Raw genomic sequence first — 19,031 nt, 5'->3', positions numbered from 1 at the left:
AAGAGAAAAATAGAGAAAAGAGAGAAGAGAAATGAGAAAAGAAGAGAAATGAAGAAAAAAGAGAAAAGAAGAGAAAAGAGAAAAGAAAAGAGAAAGAAGAGAAAAGAAGAGAAAAGCAGAGAAAAGAAGAGAAAAGAGAAATGAGAAAATAAGAGAAAAGAGAAAAGTGTAAAGAAGAGAAAAGAAGAGAAAAGAAGACAAAAGAGAAAATTGAAAAGGGAAAAGAGAAAAGATGAGAAAAAAAATGAGAAAAGCGAAAAGAAGAGAAAAGAAGACAAACCAAGAGAAAAGAAGAGAAATGAGAAAAGAAGAGGAAAGAAGGTAAAAGAGAAAGAAGATAAAAGAAGAGAAAAGAGAAAAGAAGAGAAAAGCAGAGAAAAGAAGAGAAAAGAGAAAAGACAAAAGAAGAGAAAAGAAGAGAAATGAGAAAAGAGAAAAGAAGATAACAGAAGAGAAAAGTATAGAAAAGAGAGAAAAGTGAAAAGTGAAAAGAAGAGAACAGAAGAAAAAAGAGAAAAGGCGAGAAATGAGAGAAAGAGAAAAGAAGACAAAAGAGAAAATAAAAAAGAGAAAGTAAGAGAAATGAGGAAACAAAAAGAGATGGGAGAAAAGAAGATTAAAGAGAAAAGAGAAAAGAGTAAAGAAGAAATAGAAGAGAAAAGAGAAAAGTGAAAAGAAGAGAAAAGGGAAAAGCAAAAAGAAGAGAAAAGAACAGAAAAGAAAAAAAGAGAAAAGAAAAGAGAAAGAAGAGAAAAGAAGAGAACAGCAGAGAAAAGAAGAGAAAAGAAGAGAAAAGAGCAAAGAAGAGAAAAGTATAGAAAAGAAGAGAAAAGAGAAAAGAGAAAATAAGTGAAAAGATGAGAAAAGAGAAAAGAAGAGAAAAGGGAAACGAGAAAAGAAGAGAAAAGAAGTGAAAAGCAGAGAAAAGAGAAAAGAGAAAAAAGGAAAGAATAGAAAAGAAGAATAAAGAAGAGAAAAGAAGAGAAAAGAGAAAAGAAGAAAAAAGAGAATAGAAGAAAAAAGAAGGGAAACGAGAAAAGAGAAAAGAAGTGAAAAGAGAAAAGAAGAGAAAAGAGAGAAAAGAAAGAAAAGAAGAGAAAAGAAGAGAAAAGAGAAAAGAGAAAGGAAGAGAAAAGAGAAAAGAGAACAGAAAAGTGAAAGAAGAGAAAAGAAGAGAAAAGCGGAGAAAAGAAGAGAAAAGAGAAATGAGAAAAGAAGAGAAAAGAAGAGTAAAGAGAAAGGACGAGAAAAGAAAAGAGAAAAGAGAAAAGAAGAGAAAAGGGAAAAGAGAAAATAAGTGAAAAGAAGAGAAAAGAAGAGAAAAGGAAACGAGAAAAGAAGAGAAAAGAAGTGAAAAGCAGAGAAAAGAGAAAAGAGGAAAGAAGAGAAAAGAAGAAAAAAGAAGAGAAAAGAAAAGACGAAAGAGGAAAGAAGAGGAAAGAAGAGAAAAGAGAAAAGAGGGGAAAGGAAGTGAAAAGAAGGGAGAAGAGAAAAGAAACGAAGAGAAAAGAAGAGAAAAGAAAAAAGGGAAAAGAAGAGAAAAGAAGCGAGAAGAGAAAAGAAGAGAAAAGAGAAGAGAGAAAAGAGAAAAGAAGACAAAAGAAGACAAAAGAAGAGAAAAGAAGAGAAAATCGAAAAGAGAAAAGCAAAAAGACAAAAGAAGAGAATAAAGAAAAGTGAAAAGAAGAGAAAAGAGAAAAGAAAAGAGAAAAGAAGGGAAAAGAAGAGAAAAGCAGAGAAAAGAAGAGAAAAGAGAAATGAATGTAGAAGAGAAAATATGAGAAAACAAGACAAAAGAGAAAATTGAAAAGGGAAAAGAAAAAAGATGAGAAAAAAAATTGAGAAAATCAAAAAGAAGAGAAAAGAAGACAAAATAAGAGAAAAGAAAAGACAAAAGAGAAAAGAAGTGGAAAGAAGAGAAAAGAGAAAAGAAGAGAAAAGAAGAGAGAAGAGAAGAGACAAAAGAGAAAAGAAGACAAAAGAAGACAAAAGAAGAGAAAAGAAGAGAAAATCGAAAAGAGAAAAGCAAAAAGACAAAAGAAGAGAATAAAGAAAAGTGAAAAGAAGAGAAAAGAGAAAAGAAAAGAGAAAAGAAGGGAAAAGAAGAGAAAAGAAAAGACAAAAGAGAAAAGAAGTGGAAAGAAGAGAAAAGAGAAAAGAAGAGAAAAGAAGAGAGAAGAGAAGAAGAGAGAAAAGAGAAAAGAAGACAAAAGAAGACAAAAGAAGAAAAAAGAAGAGAAAATCGAAAAGAGAAAAGCGAAAAGACAAAAGAAGAGAATAAAGAAAAGAGAAAAGAAGAGAAAAGAGAAAAGAAAAGAGAAAAGAAGGGAAAAGAAGAGAAAAGAAGAGAGAAGAGAAGACAAAAGAGAAAAGAAGTGGAAAGAAGAGAAAAGAGAAAAGAAGAGAAGAGAAGAAAGAAGAGAAGAGAGAAAAGAGAAAAGAAGACAAAAGAAGACAAAAGAAGAAAAAAGAAGAGAAAAGAAGAGAAAAGAGACAAGAAATTAAAGGGGAAATGAGAAAAGAAGAGAAAAGAAGAGAAAAGCAGAGAAAAGAAAAGAGAAAAGAGAAAGAGGAAAGAAGAGAACAGATCAGAAAAGAGAAAAAAAGAGAAAAGTAAAGAAGAGAAACGTGAAAAGAAGAGAAAATAAGCGAAAAGAGACCAGAAATTAAAGGGGAAATGAGAAAAGAAGAGAAAAGAAGTGTAAAGCAGAGAAAAGAGCAAAGAAAAAACAAGAAAAATGAAGAAAAAAGATAAAAGAGAAAAGGGAAAAGAAGAGAAGAGAAATGAGAAAAGAAGAGAAATGAAGAAAAAAGAGAAAAGAAGAGAAAAGAGAAAAGAAAAGAGAAAGAAGAGAAAAGAAGAGAAAAGCAGAGAAAAGAAGAGAAAAGAGAAATGAGAAAATAAGAGAAAAGAGAAAAGTGTAAAGAAGAGAAAAGAAGAGAAAAGAAGACAAAAGAGAAAATTGAAAAGGGAAAAGAGAAAAGATGAGAAAAAAAATGAGAAAAGCGAAAAGAAGAGAAAAGAAGACAAACCAAGAGAAAAGAAGAGAAATGAGAAAAGAAGAGGAAAGAAGGTAAAAGAGAAAGAAGATAAAAGAAGAGAAAAGAGAAAAGAAGAGAAAAGCAGAGAAAAGAAGAGAAAAGAGAAAAGACAAAAGAAGAGAAAAGAAGAGAAATGAGAAAAGAGAAAAGAAGATAACAGAAGAGAAAAGTATAGAAAAGAGAGAAAAGTGAAAAGTGAAAAGAAGAGAACAGAAGAAAAAAGAGAAAAGGCGAGAAATGAGAGAAAGAGAAAAGAAGACAAAAGAGAAAATAAAAAAGAGAAAGTAAGAGAAATGAGGAAACAAAAAGAGATGGGAGAAAAGAAGATTAAAGAGAAAAGAGAAAAGAGTAAAGAAGAAATAGAAGAGAAAAGAGAAAAGTGAAAAGAAGAGAAAAGGGAAAAGCAAAAAGAAGAGAAAAGAACAGAAAAGAAAAAAAGAGAAAAGAAAAGAGAAAGAAGAGAAAAGAAGAGAACAGCAGAGAAAAGAAGAGAAAAGAAGAGAAAAGAGCAAAGAAGAGAACAGAAGAGAAAAGAGAAAAGAAGAGAAAAGTATAGAAAAGAAGAGAAAAGAGAAAAGAGAAAATAAGTGAAAAGATGAGAAAAGAGAAAAGAAGAGAAAAGGGAAACGAGAAAACAAGAGAAAAGAAGTGAAAAGCAGAGAAAAGAGAAAAGAGAAAAAAGGAAAGAATAGAAAAGAAGAATAAAGAAGAGAAAAGAAGAGAAAAGAGAAAAGAAGAAAAAAGAGAATAGAAGAAAAAAGAAGGGAAACGAGAAAAGAGAAAAGAAGTGAAAAGAGAAAAGAAGAGAAAAGAGAGAAAAGAAAGAAAAGAAGAGAAAAGAAGAGAAAAGAGAAAAGAGAAAGGAAGAGAAAAGAGAAAAGAGAACAGAAAAGTGAAAGAAGAGAAAAGAAGAGAAAAGCGGAGAAAAGAAGAGAAAAGAGAAATGAGAAAAGAAGAGAAAAGAAGAGTAAAGAGAAAGGACGAGAAAAGAAAAGAGAAAAGAGAAAAGAAGAGAAAAGGGAAAAGAGAAAATAAGTGAAAAGAAGAGAAAAGAAGAGAAAAGGAAACGAGAAAAGAAGAGAAAAGAAGTGAAAAGCAGAGAAAAGAGAAAAGAGGAAAGAAGAGAAAAGAAGAAAAAAGAAGAGAAAAGAAAAGACGAATGAGGAAAGAAGAGGAAAGAAGAGAAAAGAGAAAAGAGGGGAAAGGAAGTGAAAAGAAGGGAGAAGAGAAAAGAAACGAAGAGAAAAGAAGAGAAAAGAAAAAAGGGAAAAGAAGAGAAAAGAAGCGAGAAGAGAAAAGAAGAGAAAAGAGAAGAGAGAAAAGAGAAAAGAAGACAAAAGAAGACAAAAGAAGAAAAAAGCGAAAAGTAGAGAAAAGAAGAGAAAATCGAAAAGAGAAAAGAAAAGAGATAGAAGAGAAAAGCAGAGAAAGGAAGAGAAAAGAGAAAAGAAGAGAAAAGAAGGGAAAAGAGAAAAGAGAAAATGTGAAAAGAGGAGAGAAGAAGAGAAAAGAAGAGAAAAGAGAAAAGAAAAAAGAGAAAAGAAGAGAAATGATCAAAGAAATAGAGATAGGAGAAAAGAGAAAAGAAGATTAAAGAGAAAAGAGATAAGAGTAAAGAAGAAATAGAAGAGAAAAGAGGAAAGAGGAGAAAAGTGAAAAGCAAAAGAAGAGAAAAGAACAGAAAAGAAAAAAGAGGAAAAGAGAAAAGAGAAAAGAGAAAATCAGAGACAAGAAGAGAAAAGACAAAAGACAAAAGAAGAGAAAAGAAGAGAAATGAGATAAGAGAAAAGAAGATAACAGAAGAGAAAAGTATAGAAAAGAGAGAAAAGTGAAAAGTGAAAAGAAGAGAACAGAAGAAAAACGAGAAAATAAGAGAAATGAGGAAAGAAAAAGAGATGGGAGAAAAGCAGAGAAAAGAGAAAAGGGAAAAGAGTAAAGAAGAAATAGAAGAGAAAAGAGAAAAGAGAAAAGAAGAGAAAAAGGAAACGAGAAAAGAAGAGAAAAGAAGTGAAAAGCAGAGAAAAGAGAAAAGAGGAAAGAAGAGAAAAGAAGAAAAAAGAAGAGAAAAGAAAAGACGAAAGAGGAAAGAAGAGGAAAGAAGAGAAAAGAGAAAAGAGGGGAAAGGAAGTGAAAAGAAGGGAGAAGAGAAAAGAAACGAAGAGAAAAGAAGAGAAAAGAAAAAAGGGAAAAGAAGAGCAAAGAAGCGAGTAGAGAAAAGAAGAGAAAAGAAGAGAAAAGAGAAGATAGAAAAGAGAAAAGAAGACAAAAGAAGACAAAAGAAGAAAAAAGCGAAAAGTAGAGAAAAGAAGAGAAAATCGAAAAGAGAAAAGAAAAGCGATAGAAGAGAAAAGCAGAGAAAGGAAGAGAAAAGAGAAAAGAGTAAAGAAGAGAAAAGAAGGGAAAAGAGAAAAGAGAAAATGTGAAAAGAGGAGAGAAGAAGAGAAAAGAAGAGAAAAGAGAAAAGAAAAAAGAGAAAAGAAGAGAAATTATCAAAGAAATAGAGATAGGAGAAAGGAGAAAAGAAGATTAAAGAGAAAAGAGATAAAAGTAAAGAAGAAATAGAAGAGAAAAGAGGAAAGAGGAGAAAAGTGAAAGCAAAAAGAAGAGAAAAGAACAGAAAAGAAAAAAGAGGAAAAGAGAAAAGAGAAAAGAAGAGAAAATCAGAGACAAGAAGAGAAAAGACAAAAGACAAAAGAAGAGAAAAGAAGAGAAATGAGATAAGAGAAAAGAAGATAACAGAAGAGAAAAGTATAGAAAAGAGAGAAAAGTGAAAAGTGAAAAGAAGAGAACAGAAGAAAAACGAGAAAAGGAGAGAAATGAGAAAAGAGAAAAGAAGAGAAAAGAAGACAAAAGAGAAAATAAAAACAGAGAAAATAAGAGAAATGAGGAAAGAAAAAGAGATGGGAGAAAAGCAGAGAAAAGAGAAAAGGGAAAAGAGTAAAGAAGAAATAGAAGAGAAAAGAGAAAAGAGAAAAGAAGAGAAAAAGGAAAAGCAAAAAGAAGAGAAAAGAACAGAAAAGAAAAAAGAGAAAAGAGAAAAGAAAAGAGAAAGAAGAGAAGAGAAGAGAACAGCAGAGAAAAGAAGAGAAAATAGCAAAGAAGAGAACAGAAGAGAAAAGAGAAAAGAAGAGAAAAGCATAGAAAAGAAGAGAAAAGAGAAAATAAGAGAAAAGAAGAGAAAAGCAGAGAAAAGAGAAAAGAGAAAAGAGGAAAGAGGTGAAAAGAGAAAAGAGAAAAGAAGACAAAAGAGAAAAGAGAAGAGAAGAGAAAAGAAGATAAAAGGGACAGAAGAGAAAATAAGTTAAAAGAGAAAAGAGAAAAGAGAAAAGAAGGGAAAAGAAAAAAGAGAAAAGAAGAGAAAAGAGAATAGAAAAGAGAAAAGGGAAAAAAAAAATGAAAAGAGAAAAGAAGAGTAAAGAAAAAAGAGAATAGAAGAGAAAGGAAGAGAAAAGAGAAAAGAGAAAAGAGCAAAGAAGAGAACAGAGAGAAGAGAAAGAAAAGAAGAGAAAAGAAGAGAAAAGAGAAAGGAAGAGAAAAGAGAAAAGAGAACAGAAAATAGAAAGAAGAGAAAAGAAGAGAAAAGCAGAGAAAAGAAGATAAAAGAGAAATGAGAAAAGAAGAGAAAGAAGAGAAAAGAGAGAAGAGAAATGAGAAAATAAGAGAAAAGGGAAATGGGAAAAGACAAGAAAAGAGAAAAGAGAACAGAAGAGAAAAGAAAAAAGAGAATAGAAAAGAAAAGAAGAGAAAAGAGAAAAGAAGAGAAAAGAGAGAAGAGAGAAAAGAAGAGAAAAGAAGAGAAAAGAGAAAGGAAGAGAAAAGGGAAAAGAGAAAAGAAGAGAAAAGAAGACAAAAGAGAAAAGAAGATAAAAGGGACAGAAGAGAAAATAAGTTAAAAGAGAAAATAGAAAAGAAGGGAACAGTACAAAGGGAAAAGAAGAGAAAAGAGAAGAGAAAAGAGAAAAGAGAAAAGAAGAGAAAAGAAGAGAAACGAGAGAAGAGAAATGAGAAAAGAAGAGAAAAGAGAAAAGGGAAAAGAAGAAAAAAGAGAATAGAAGAGAAAACAGGAAAAAAGAAGAGAAAAGAGAAAGAGAAATGAGAAAAGAAGAGAAAAGAAGAGAAAAGAGAAAGGACGAGAAAAGAAAAGAGAAAAGAGAAAAGAAGAGAAAAGGGAAAAGAGAAAATAAGTGAAAAGAAGAGAAAAAAAGAGAAATGGGAAACGAGAAAAGAAGAGAAAAGAAGTGAAACGCAGAGAAAAGAGAAAAGAGGAATGAAGAGAAAAGAAGAAAAAAGAAGAGAAAAGAAAAGACAAAAGAGAAAAGAAGAGGAAAGAAGAGAAAAGAGTAAAGAAGAGAAAAGAAGAAAGAAGAGAAGAGTCAAAAGAGAAAAGAAGAGAAAAGGAAACGAGAAAAGAAGAGAAAAGAAGTGAAACGCAGAGAAAAGAGAAAAGAGGAATGAAGAGAAAAGAAGAAAAAAGAAGAGAAAAGAAAAGACAAAAGAGAAAAGAAGAGGAAAGAAGAGAAAAGAGAAAAGAAGAGAAAAGAAGAAAGAAGAGAAGAGTCAAAAGAGAAAAGAAGACAAAAGAAGAGAAAAGAAGAGAAAAGAAGAGAAAATCGAAAAGAGAAAAGCAAAAAGACAGATGAAGAGAATAAAGAAAAGAGAAAAGAAGAGAAAAGAGAAAAGAAAAGAGAAAAGAAGGGAAAAGAAGAGAAAAGAAGAGAAAAGTATAGAAAAGAAGAGAAAAGAGAAAAGTGAAACGAAGAGAAAAGAAGAGAAAAGGGAAACGAGAAAAGAAAAGAAGTGAAATGCAGAGAAAAGAGAAAAGGGAAAACAGGAAAGAAGAGAAAAGAAGAAAAAAGAAGAGGAAAGAAAAGACAAAAGAGAAAAGGAGAGGAAAGAAGAGAAAAGAGAAAAGAAGGGAAAAGAAGTGAAAAGAAGGGAGAAGAGAAAAGAAGAGAAAAGAAAAGAGAAAAGAAGAGAAAAGAGAAAAAAGGGAAAAGAAGAGAACAGAAGAGAGAAGAGAAAAGAAGAGAAAAGAGAAGAGAGAAAAGAGAAAAGAAGACAAAATAAGACAAAAGAAGAAAAAAGCGAAAAGAAGAGAAAAGAAGAGAAAATCGAAAAGAGAAAAGAAGAGAAAAGAGAAAGGAGGAAAGAGAAAAGAAGAGAAAAGGTGAGAAAAGAGAAAAGAAGAGAAAAGAGAAAGGAGAAAAGAAAAGAGAACGAAGAGAAAAGAAGAGAAAAGCAGAGAAAAGAAGAGAAAAGAGAAATGAGAACAGAAGAGAAAATATGAGAAAACAAGACAAAAGAGAAAATTGAAAAGGGAAAAGAGAAAAGAAGAGAAAATCGAAAAGAGAAAAGTGAAAAGAGAAAAGAAGAGAAAAGAGAGAAGAGAAATGAGATAAGAAGAAAAAAGAGCAAAAAAGAGAAAAGAGAAATGAGAAAATAAGAGAAAAGAGTAAAGAAGAGAAAAGAAGAGAAAAGAAGACAAAAGAGAAAATTGAAAAAGGAAAATAGAAAAGATGAGAAAAAAAATTGAGAAAAGCGAAGGGAAAAGAAGACAAAACAAGAGAAAAGAAGAGAAAAGAGAAAAGAAGAGGAAAGAAGGTAAAAGAGAAAAGGAGAGGAAAGAAGAGAAAAGAGAAATGAAGAGAAAAGCAGAGAAAAGAAGAGAAAAGAGAAAATACAAAAGAAGAGAAAAGAAGAGAAAAGAGAAAAGAGAAAGAGAAAAGAAGAGTACAGATGAGAAAAGAGAAAAGAAGAGAAAAGAAGTGGAAAGCAGAGGAAAGAGAAAAGAGCAAAGAGAAAGCCAGGGAAAACAAGAAAAACGAGAAAAGAGAAAAGAGAAAAGAAGAGAAAAAAGAGAAGAGAAAAGAGAAAAGAAGAGAAAAGAAAGAAGAGAAATGAGAAAAGAAGAGAAAAGAAGAAAAAAGAGAAAAGAAGAGAAAAGAGAAAAGAGAAAAGAAAAGAGAACGAAGACAAAAGAAGAGAAAAGCAGAGAAAAGAAGAGAAAAGAGAAATGAATATAGAAGAGAAAATATGAGAAAACAAGACAAAAGAGAAAATTGAAAAGGGAAAAGAAAAAAGATGAGAAAAAAAATTGAGAAAATCAAAAAGAAGAGAAAAGAAGACAAAATAAGAGAAAAGAAAAGACAAAAGAGAAAAGAAGTGGAAAGAAGAGAAAAGAGAAAAGAAGAGAAAAGAAGAGAGACGAGAAGAGACAAAAGAGAAAAGAAGACAAAAGAAGACAAAAGAAGAGAAAAGAAGAGAAAATCGAAAAGAGAAAAGCAAAAAGACAAAAGAAGAGAATAAAGAAAAGTGAAAAGAAGAGAAAAGAGAAAAGAAAAGAGAAAAGAAGGGAAAAGAAGAGAAAAGAAAAGACAAAAGAGAAAAGAAGTGGAAAGAAGAGAAAAGAGAAAAGAAGAGAAAAGAAGAGAGAAGAGAAGAAGAGAGAAAAGAGAAAAGAAGACAAAAGAAGACAAAAGAAGAAAAAAGAAGAGAAAATCGAAAAGAGAAAAGCGAAAAGACAAAAGAAGAGAATAAAGAAAAGAGAAAAGAAGAGAAACGAGAAAAGAAAAGAGAAAAGAAGGGAAAAGAAGAGAAAAGAAGAGAGAAGAGAAGACAAAAGAGAAAAGAAGTGGAAAGAAGAGAAAAGAGAAAAGAAGAGAAGAGAAGAAAGAAGAGAAGAGAGAAAAGAGAAAAGAAGACAAAAGAAGACAAAAGAAAAAAAAAGAAGAGAAAAGAAGAGAAAATCGAAAAGAGAAAAGCGAAAAGACAAAAGAAGAGAATAAAGAAAAGAGAAAAGAAGGGAAAAGAAGAGAAAAGAAGAGAGAAGAGAAAAGAAGAGAAAATTGAAAAAAGAAAAGCGAAAAGATAAAAGAAGAGTAAAGAGAAAAGAAGAGAAAAGAGAGAAGAGAAATGAGAAAAGAAGAGAACAAAAGAGAAAAGAGAACAGAAGAGAAAAGAGAACAGAAGAGAAAAGAAAAGAAGAGAAACGTGAAAAGAAGAGAAAAGAAGCGAAAAGAAACAAGAAATTAAAGGGGAAATGAGAAAAGAAGAGAAAAACAGAGAAACGTAAATAGAAAAGAGAAAGAGAAAAGAAGAGAACAGATGAGAAAAGAGAACAGAAGAGAAAAGAAAAGAAGAGAAACGTGAAAAGAAGAGAAAAGAAGCGAAAAGAGACAAGAAATTAAAGGGGAAATGAGAAAAGAAGAGAAAAGAAGAGAAAAGCAGAGAAAAGAAAAGAGAAAAGAGAAAGAGGAAAGAAGAGAACAGATCAGAAAAGAGCAAAAAAAGAGAAAAGTAAAGAAGAGAAACGTGAAAAGAAGAGAAAATAAGCGAAAAGAGACCAGAAATTAAAGGGGAAATGAGAAAAGAAGAGAAAAGAAGTGTAAAGCAGAGAAAAGAGCAAAGAAAAAACAAGAAAAATGAAGAAAAAAGATAAAAGAGAAAAGGGAAAAGAAGAGAAGAGAAAAGAGAAAAGAAGAGAAAAGAGAGAAGAGAAATGAGAAAAGAAGAGAAATGAAGAAAAAAGAGAAAAGAAGAGAAAAGAGAAAAGAAAAGAGAAAGAAGAGAAAAGAAGAGAAAAGCAGAGAAAAGAAGAGAAAAGAGAAATGAGAAAATAAGAGAAAAGAGAAAAGTGTAAAGAAGAGAAAAGAAGAGAAAAGAAGACAAAAGAGAAAATTGAAAAGGGAAAAGAGAAAAGATGAGAAAAAAAATGAGAAAAGCGAAAAGAAGAGAAAAGAAGACAAACCAAGAGAAAAGAAGAGAAATGAGAAAAGAAGAGGAAAGAAGGTAAAAGAGAAAGAAGATAAAAGAAGAGAAAAGAGAAAAGAAGAGAAAAGCAGAGAAAAGAAGAGAAAAGAGAAAAGACAAAAGAAGAGAAAAGAAGAGAAATGAGAAAAGAGAAAAGAAGATAACAGAAGAGAAAAGTATAGAAAAGAGAGAAAAGTGAAAAGTGAAAAGAAGAGAACAGAAGAAAAAAGAGAAAAGGCGAGAAATGAGAGAAAGAGAAAAGAAGACAAAAGAGAAAATAAAAAAGAGAAAGTAAGAGAAATGAGGAAACAAAAAGAGATGGGAGAAAAGAAGATTAAAGAGAAAAGAGAAAAGAGTAAAGAAGAAATAGAAGAGAAAAGAGAAAAGTGAAAAGAAGAGAAAAGGGAAAAGCAAAAAGAAGAGAAAAGAACAGAAAAGAAAAAAAGAGAAAAGAAAAGAGAAAGAAGAGAAAAGAAGAGAACAGCAGAGAAAAGAAGAGAAAAGAAGAGAAAAGAGCAAAGAAGAGAACAGAAGAGAAAAGAGAAAAGAAGAGAAAAGTATAGAAAAGAAGAGAAAAGAGAAAAGAGAAAATAAGTGAAAAGATGAGAAAAGAGAAAAGAAGAGAAAAGGGAAACGAGAAAAGAAGAGAAAAGAAGTGAAAAGCAGAGAAAAGAGAAAAGAGAAAAGAGGAAAGAATAGAAAAGAAGAATAAAGAAGAGAAAAGAAGAGAAAAGAGAAAAGAGAAAAGAAGAAAAAAGAGAATAGAAGAAAAAAGAAGGGAAACGAGAAAAGAGAAAAGAAGTGAAAAGAGAAAAGAAGAGAAAAGAGAGAAAAGAAAGAAAAGAAGAGAAAAGAAGAGAAAAGAGAAAAGAGAAAGGAAGAGAAAAGAGAAAAGAGAACAGAAAAGTGAAAGAAGAGAAAAGAAGAGAAAAGCGGAGAAAAGAAGAGAAAAGAGAAATGAGAAAAGAAGAGAAAAGAAGAGTAAAGAGAAAGGACGAGAAAAGAAAAGAGAAAAGAGAAAAGAAGAGAAAAGGGAAAAGAGAAAATAAGTGAAAAGAAGAGAAAAGAAGAGAAAAGGAAACGAGAAAAGAAGAGAAAAGAAGTGAAAAGCAGAGAAAAGAGAAAAGAGGAAAGAAGAGAAAAGAAGAAAAAAGAAGAGAAAAGAAAAGACGAAAGGGGAAAGAAGAGGAAAGAAGAGAAAAGAGAAAAGAGGGGAAAGGAAGTGAAAAGAAGGGAGAAGAGAAAAGAAACGAAGAGAAAAGAAGAGAAAAGAAAAAAGGGAAAAGAAGAGAAAAGAAGCGAGAAGAGAAAAGAAGAGAAAAGAGAAGAGAGAAAAGAGAAAAGAAGACAAAAGAAGACAAAAGAAGAAAAAAGCGAAAAGTAGAGAAAAGAAGAGAAAATCGAAAAGAGAAAAGAAAAGAGATAGAAGAGAAAAGCAGAGAAAGGAAGAGAAAAGAGAAAAGAAGAGAAAAGAAGGGAAAAGAGAAAAGAGAAAATGTGAAAAGAGGAGAGAAGAAGAGAAAAGAAGAGAAAAGAGAAAAGAAAAAAGAGAAAAGAAGAGAAATGATCAAAGAAATAGAGATAGGAGAAAAGAGAAAAGAAGATTAAAGAGAAAAGAGATAAGAGTAAAGAAGAAATAGAAGAGAAAAGAGGAAAGAGGAGAAAAGTGAAAAGCAAAAGAAGAGAAAAGAACAGAAAAGAAAAAAGAGGAAAAGAGAAAAGAGAAAAGAAGAGAAAATCAGAGACAAGAAGAGAAAAGACAAAGGACAAAAGAAGAGAAATGAGATAAGAGAAAAGAAGATAACAGAAGAGAAAAGTATAGAAAAGAGAGAAAAGTGAAAAGTGAAAAGAAGAGAACAGAAGAAAAACGAGAAAATAAGAGAAATGAGGAAAGAAAAAGAGATGGGAGAAAAGCAGAGAAAAGAGAAAAGGGAAAAGAGTAAAGAAGAAATAGAAGAGAAAAGAGAAAAGAGAAAAGAAGAGAAAAAGGAAACGAGAAAAGAAGAGAAAAGAAGTGAAAAGCAGAGAAAAGAGAAAAGAGGAAAGAAGAGAAAAGAAGAAAAAAGAAGAGAAAAGAAAAGACGAAAGAGGAAAGAAGAGGAAAGAAGAGAAAAGAGAAAAGAGGGGAAAGGAAGTGAAAAGAAGGGAGAAGAGAAAAGAAAGGAAGAGAAAAGAAGAGAAAAGAAAAAAGGGAAAAGAAGAGCAAAGAAGCGAGTAGAGAAAAGAAGAGAAAAGAGAAGATAGAAAAGAGAAAAGAAGACAAAAGAAGACAAAAGAAGAAAAAAGCAAAAAGTAGAGAAAAGAAGAGAAAATCGAAAAGAGAAAAGAAGAGAAAAGAGAAAAGAGTAAAGAAGAGAAAAGAAGCGAAAATAGAAAAGAGAAAATGTGAAAAGAGGAGAGAAGAAGAGAAAAGAAGAGAAAAGAGAAAAGAAAAAAGAGAAAAGAAGAGAAATTATCAAAGAAATAGAGATAGGAGAAAGGAGAAAAGAAGATTAAAGAGAAAAGAGATAAAAGTAAAGAAGAAATAGAAGAGAAAAGAGGAAAGAGGAGAAAAGTGAAAGCAAAAAGAAGAGAAAAGAACAGAAAAGAAAAAAGAGGAAAAGAGAAAAGAGAAAAGAAGAGAAAATCAGAGACAAGAAGAGAAAAGACAAAAGACAAAAGAAGAGAAAAGAAGAGAAATGAGATAAGAGAAAAGAAGATAACAGAAGAGAAAAGTATAGAAAAGAGAGAAAAGTGAAAAGTGAAAAGAAGAGAACAGAAGAAAAACGAGAAAAGGAGAGAAATGAGAAAAGAGAAAAGAAGAGAAAAGAAGACAAAAGAGAAAATAAAAACAGAGAAAATAAGAGAAATGAGGAAAGAAAAAGAGATGGGAGAAAAGCAGAGAAAAGAGAAAAGGGAAAAGAGTAAAGAAGAAATAGAAGAGAAAAGAGAAAAGAGAAAAGAAGAGAAAAAGGAAAAGCAAAAAGAAGAGAAAAGAACAGAAAAGAAAAAAGAGAAAAGAGAAAAGAAAAGAGAAAGAAGAGAAGAGAAGAGAACAGCAGAGAAAAGAAGAGAAAATAGCAAAGAAGAGAACAGAAGAGAAAAGAGAAAAGAAGAGAAAAGCATAGAAAAGAAGAGAAAAGAGAAAATAAGAGAAAAGAAGAGAAAAGCAGAGAAAAGAGAAAAGAGAAAAGAGGAAAGAGGTGAAAAGAGAAAAGAGAAAAGAAGACAAAAGAGAAAAGAGAAGAGAAGAGAAAAGAAGATAAAAGGGACAGAAGAGAAAATAAGTTAAAAGAGAAAAGAGAAAAGAGAAAAGAAGGGAAAAGAAAAAAGAGAAAAGAAGAGAAAAGAGAATAGAAAAGAGAAAAGGGAAAAAAAAAATGAAAAGAGAAAAGAAGAGTAAAGAAAAAAGAGAATAGAAGAGAAAGGAAGAGAAAAGAGAAAAGAGAAAAGAGCAAAGAAGAGAACAGAGAGAAGAGAAAGAAAAGAAGAGAAAAGAAGAGAAAAGAGAAAGGAAGAGAAAAGAGAAAAGAGAACAGAAAATAGAAAGAAGAGAAAAGAAGAGAAAAGCAGAGAAAAGAAGATAAAAGAGAAATGAGAAAAGAAGAGAAAGAAGAGAAAAGAGAGAAGAGAAATGAGAAAATAAGAGAAAAGGGAAATGGGAAAAGACAAGAAAAGAGAAAAGAGAACAGAAGAGAAAAGAAAAAAGAGAATAGAAAAGAAAAGAAGAGAAAAGAGAAAAGAAGAGAAAAGAGAGAAGAGAGAAAAGAAGAGAAAAGAAGAGAAAAGAGAAAGGAAGAGAAAAGGGAAAAGAGAAAAGAAGAGAAAAGAAGACAAAAGAGAAAAGAAGATAAAAGGGACAGAAGAGAAAATAAGTTAAAAGAGAAAATAGAAAAGAAGGGAACAGTACAAAGGGAAAAGAAGAGAAAAGAGAAGAGAAAAGAGAAAAGAGAAAAGAAGAGAAAAGAAGAGAAACGAGAGAAGAGAAATGAGAAAAGAAGAGAAAAGAGAAAAGGGAAAAGAAGAAAAAAGAGAATAGAAGAGAAAACAGGAAAAAAGAAGAGAAAAGAGAAAGAGAAATGAGAAAAGAAGAGAAAAGAAGAGAAAAGAGAAAGGACGAGAAAAGAAAAGAGAAAAGAGAAAAGAAGAGAAAAGGGAAAAGAGAAAATAAGTGAAAAGAAGAGAAAAAAAGAGAAATGGGAAACGAGAAAAGAAGAGAAAAGAAGTGAAACGCAGAGAAAAGAGAAAAGAGGAATGAAGAGAAAAGAAGAAAAAAGAAGAGAAAAGAAAAGACAAAAGAGAAAAGAAGAGGAAAGAAGAGAAAAGAGTAAAGAAGAGAAAAGAAGAAAGAAGAGAAGAGTCAAAAGAGAAAAGAAGAGAAAAGGAAACGAGAAAAGAAGAGAAAAGAAGTGAAACGCAGAGAAAAGAGAAAAGAGGAATGAAGAGAAAAGAAGAAAAAAGAAGAGAAAAGAAAAGACAAAAGAGAAAAGAAGAGGAAAGAAGAGAAAAGAGAAAAGAAGAGAAAAGAAGAAAGAAGAGAAGAGTCAAAAGAGAAAAGAAGACAAAAGAAGAGAAAAGAAGAGAAAAGAAGAGAAAATCGAAAAGAGAAAAGCAAAAAGACAGATGAAGAGAATAAAGAAAAGAGAAAAGAAGAGAAAAGAGAAAAGAAAAGAGAAAAGAAGGGAAAAGAAGAGAAAAGAAGAGAAAAGTATAGAAAAGAAGAGAAAAGAGAAAAGTGAAACGATGAGAAAAGAAGAGAAAAGGGAAACGAGAAAAGAAAAGAAGTGAAATGCAGAGAAAAGAGAAAAGGGAAAACAGGAAAGAAGAGAAAAGAAGAAAAAAGAAGAGGAAAGAAAAGACAAAAGAGAAAAGGAGAGGAAAGAAGAGAAAAGAGAAAAGAAGGGAAAAGAAGTGAAAAGAAGGGAGAAGAGAAAAGAAGAGAAAAGAAAAGAGAAAAGAAGAGAAAAGAGAAAAAAGGGAAAAGAAGAGAACAGAAGAGAGAAGAGAAAAGAAGAGAAAAGAGAAGAGAGAAAAGAGAAAAGAAGACAAAATAAGACAAAAGAAGAAAAAAGCGAAAAGAAGAGAAAAGAAGAGAAAATCGAAAAGAGAAAAGAAGAGAAAAGAGAAAGGAGGAAAGAGAAAAGAAGAGAAAAGGTGAGAAAAGAGAAAAGAAGAGAAAAGAGAAAGGAGAAAAGAAAAGAGAACGAAGAGAAAAGAAGAGAAAAGCAGAGAAAAGAAGAGAAAAGAGAAATGAGAACAGAAGAGAAAATATGAGAAAACAAGACAAAAGAGAAAATTGAAAAGGGAAAAGAGAAAAGAAGAGAAAATCGAAAAGAGAAAAGTGAAAAGAGAAAAGAAGAGAAAAGAGAGAAGAGAAATGAGATAAGAAGAAAAAAGAGCAAAAAAGAGAAAAGAGAAATGAGAAAATAAGAGAAAAGAGTAAAGAAGAGAAAAGAAGAGAAAAGAAGACAAAAGAGAAAATTGAAAAAGGAAAATAGAAAAGATGAGAAAAAAAATTGAGAAAAGCGAAGGGAAAAGAAGACAAAACAAGAGAAAAGAAGAGAAAAGAGAAAAGAAGAGGAAAGAAGGTAAAAGAGAAAAGGAGAGGAAAGAAGAGAAAAGAGAAATGAAGAGAAAAGCAGAGAAAAGAAGAGAAAAGAGAAAATACAAAAGAAGAGAAAAGAAGAGAAAAGAGAAAAGAGAAAGAGAAAAGAAGAGTACAGATGAGAAAAGAGAAAAGAAGAGAAAAGAAGTGGAAAGCAGAGGAAAGAGAAAAGAGCAAAGAGAAAGCCAGGGAAAACAAGAAAAACGAGAAAAGAGAAAAGAGAAAAGAAGAGAAAAAAGAGAAGAGAAAAGAGAAAAGAAGAGAAAAGAAAGAAGAGAAATGAGAAAAGAAGAGAAAAGAAGAAAAAAGAGAAAAGAAGAGAAAAGAGAAAAGAGAAAAGAAAAGAGAACGAAGACAAAAGAAGAGAAAAGCAGAGAAAAGAAGAGAAAAGAGAAATGAATATAGAAGAGAAAATATGAGAAAACAAGACAAAAGAGAAAATTGAAAAGGGAAAAGAAAAAAGATGAGAAAAAAAATTGAGAAAATCAAAAAGAAGAGAAAAGAAGACAAAATAAGAGAAAAGAAAAGACAAAAGAGAAAAGAAGTGGAAAGAAGAGAAAAGAGAAAAGAAGAGAAAAGAAGAGAGAAGAGAAGAGACAAAAGAGAAAAGAAGACAAAAGAAGACAAAAGAAGAGAAAAGAAGAGAAAATCGAAAAGAGAAAAGCAAAAAGACAAAAGAAGAGAATAAAGAAAAGTGAAAAGAAGAGAAAAGAGAAAAGAAAAGAGAAAAGAAGGGAAAAGAAGAGAAAAGAAAAGACAAAAGAGAAAAGAAGTGGAAAGAAGAGAAAAGAGAAAAGAAGAGAAAAGAAGAGAGAAGAGAAGAAGAGAGAAAAGAGAAAAGAAGACAAAAGAAGACAAAAGAAGAAAAAAGAAGAGAAAATCGAAAAGAGAAAAGCGAAAAGACAAAAGAAGAGAATAAAGAAAAGAGAAAAGAAGAGAAACGAGAAAAGAAAAGAGAAAAGAAGGGAAAAGAAGAGAAAAGAAGAGAGAAGAGAAGACAAAAGAGAAAAGAAGTGGAAAGAAGAGAAAAGAGAAAAGAAGAGAAGAGAAGAAAGAAGAGAAGAGAGAAAAGAGAAAAGAAGACAAAAGAAGACAAAAGAAAAAAAAAGAAGAGAAAAGAAGAGAAAATCGAAAAGAGAAAAGCGAAAAGACAAAAGAAGAGAATAAAGAAAAGAGAAAAGAAGGGAAAAGAAGAGAAAAGAAGAGAGAAGAGAAAAGAAGAGAAAATTGAAAAAAGAAAAGCGAAAAGATAAAAGAAGAGTAAAGAGAAAAGAAGAGAAAAGAGAGAAGAGAAATGAGAAAAGAAGAGAACAGAAGAGAAAAGAGAACAGAAGAGAAAAGAGAACAGAAGAGAAAAGAAAAGAAGAGAAACGTGAAAAGAAGAGAAAAGAAGCGAAAAGAAACAAGAAATTAAAGGGGAAATGAGAAAAGAAGAGAAAAACAGAGAAACGTAAATAGAAAAGAGAAAGAGAAAAGAAGAGAACAGATGAGAAAAGAGAACAGAAGAGAAAAGAAAAGAAGAGAAACGTGAAAAGAAGAGAAAAGAAGCGAAAAGAGACAAGAAATTAAAGGGGAAATGAGAAAAGAAGAGAAAAGAAGAGAAAAGCAGAGAAAAGAAAAGAGAAAAGAGAAAGAGGAAAGAAGAGAACAGATCAGAAAAGAGCAAAAAAAGAGAAAAGTAAAGAAGAGAAACGTGAAAAGAAGAGAAAATAAGCGAAAAGAGACCAGAAATTAAAGGGGAAATGAGAAAAGAAGAGAAAAGAAGTGTAAAGCAGAGAAAAGAGCAAAGAAAAAACAAGAAAAATGAAGAAAAAAGATAAAAGAGAAAAGGGAAAAGAAGAGAAGAGAAAAGAGAAAAGAAGAGAAAAGAGAGAAGAGAAATGAGAAAAGAAGAGAAATGAAGAAAAAAGAGAAAAGAAGAGAAAAGAGAAAAGAAAAGAGAAAGAAGAGAAAAGAAGAGAAAAGCAGAGAAAAGAAGAGAAAAGAGAAATGAGAAAATAAGAGAAAAGAGAAAAGTGTAAAGAAGAGAAAAGAAGAGAAAAGAAGACAAAAGAGAAAATTGAAAAGGGAAAAGAGAAAAGATGAGAAAAAAAATGAGAAAAGCGAAAAGAAGAGAAAAGAAGACAAACCAAGAGAAAAGAAGAGAAATGAGAAAAGAAGAGGAAAGAAGGTAAAAGAGAAAGAAGATAAAAGAAGAGAAAAGAGAAAAGAAGAGAAAAGCAGAGAAAAGAAGAGAAAAGAGAAAAGACAAAAGAAGAGAAAAGAAGAGAAATGAGAAAAGAGAAAAGAAGATAACAGAAGAGAAAAGTATAGAAAAGAGAGAAAAGTGAAAAGTGAAAAGAAGAGAACAGAAGAAAAAAGAGAAAAGGCGAGAAATGAGAGAAAGAGAAAAGAAGACAAAAGAGAAAATAAAAAAGAGAAAGTAAGAGAAATGAGGAAACAAAAAGAGATGGGAGAAAAGAAGATTAAAGAGAAAAGAGAAAAGAGTAAAGAAGAAATAGAAGAGAAAAGAGAAAAGTGAAAAGAAGAGAAAAGGGAAAAGCAAAAAGAAGAGAAAAGAACAGAAAAGAAAAAAAGAGAAAAGAAAAGAGAAAGAAGAGAAAAGAAGAGAACAGCAGAGAAAAGAAGAGAAAAGAAGAGAAAAGAGCAAAGAAGA

This window comes from Chiloscyllium punctatum, chromosome 48 (assembly GCF_047496795.1).
Source record: "Chiloscyllium punctatum isolate Juve2018m chromosome 48, sChiPun1.3, whole genome shotgun sequence".
NCBI classification, from domain to species: domain Eukaryota; kingdom Metazoa; phylum Chordata; class Chondrichthyes; order Orectolobiformes; family Hemiscylliidae; genus Chiloscyllium; species Chiloscyllium punctatum.
This window is presented reverse-complemented; position numbering follows the sequence as displayed.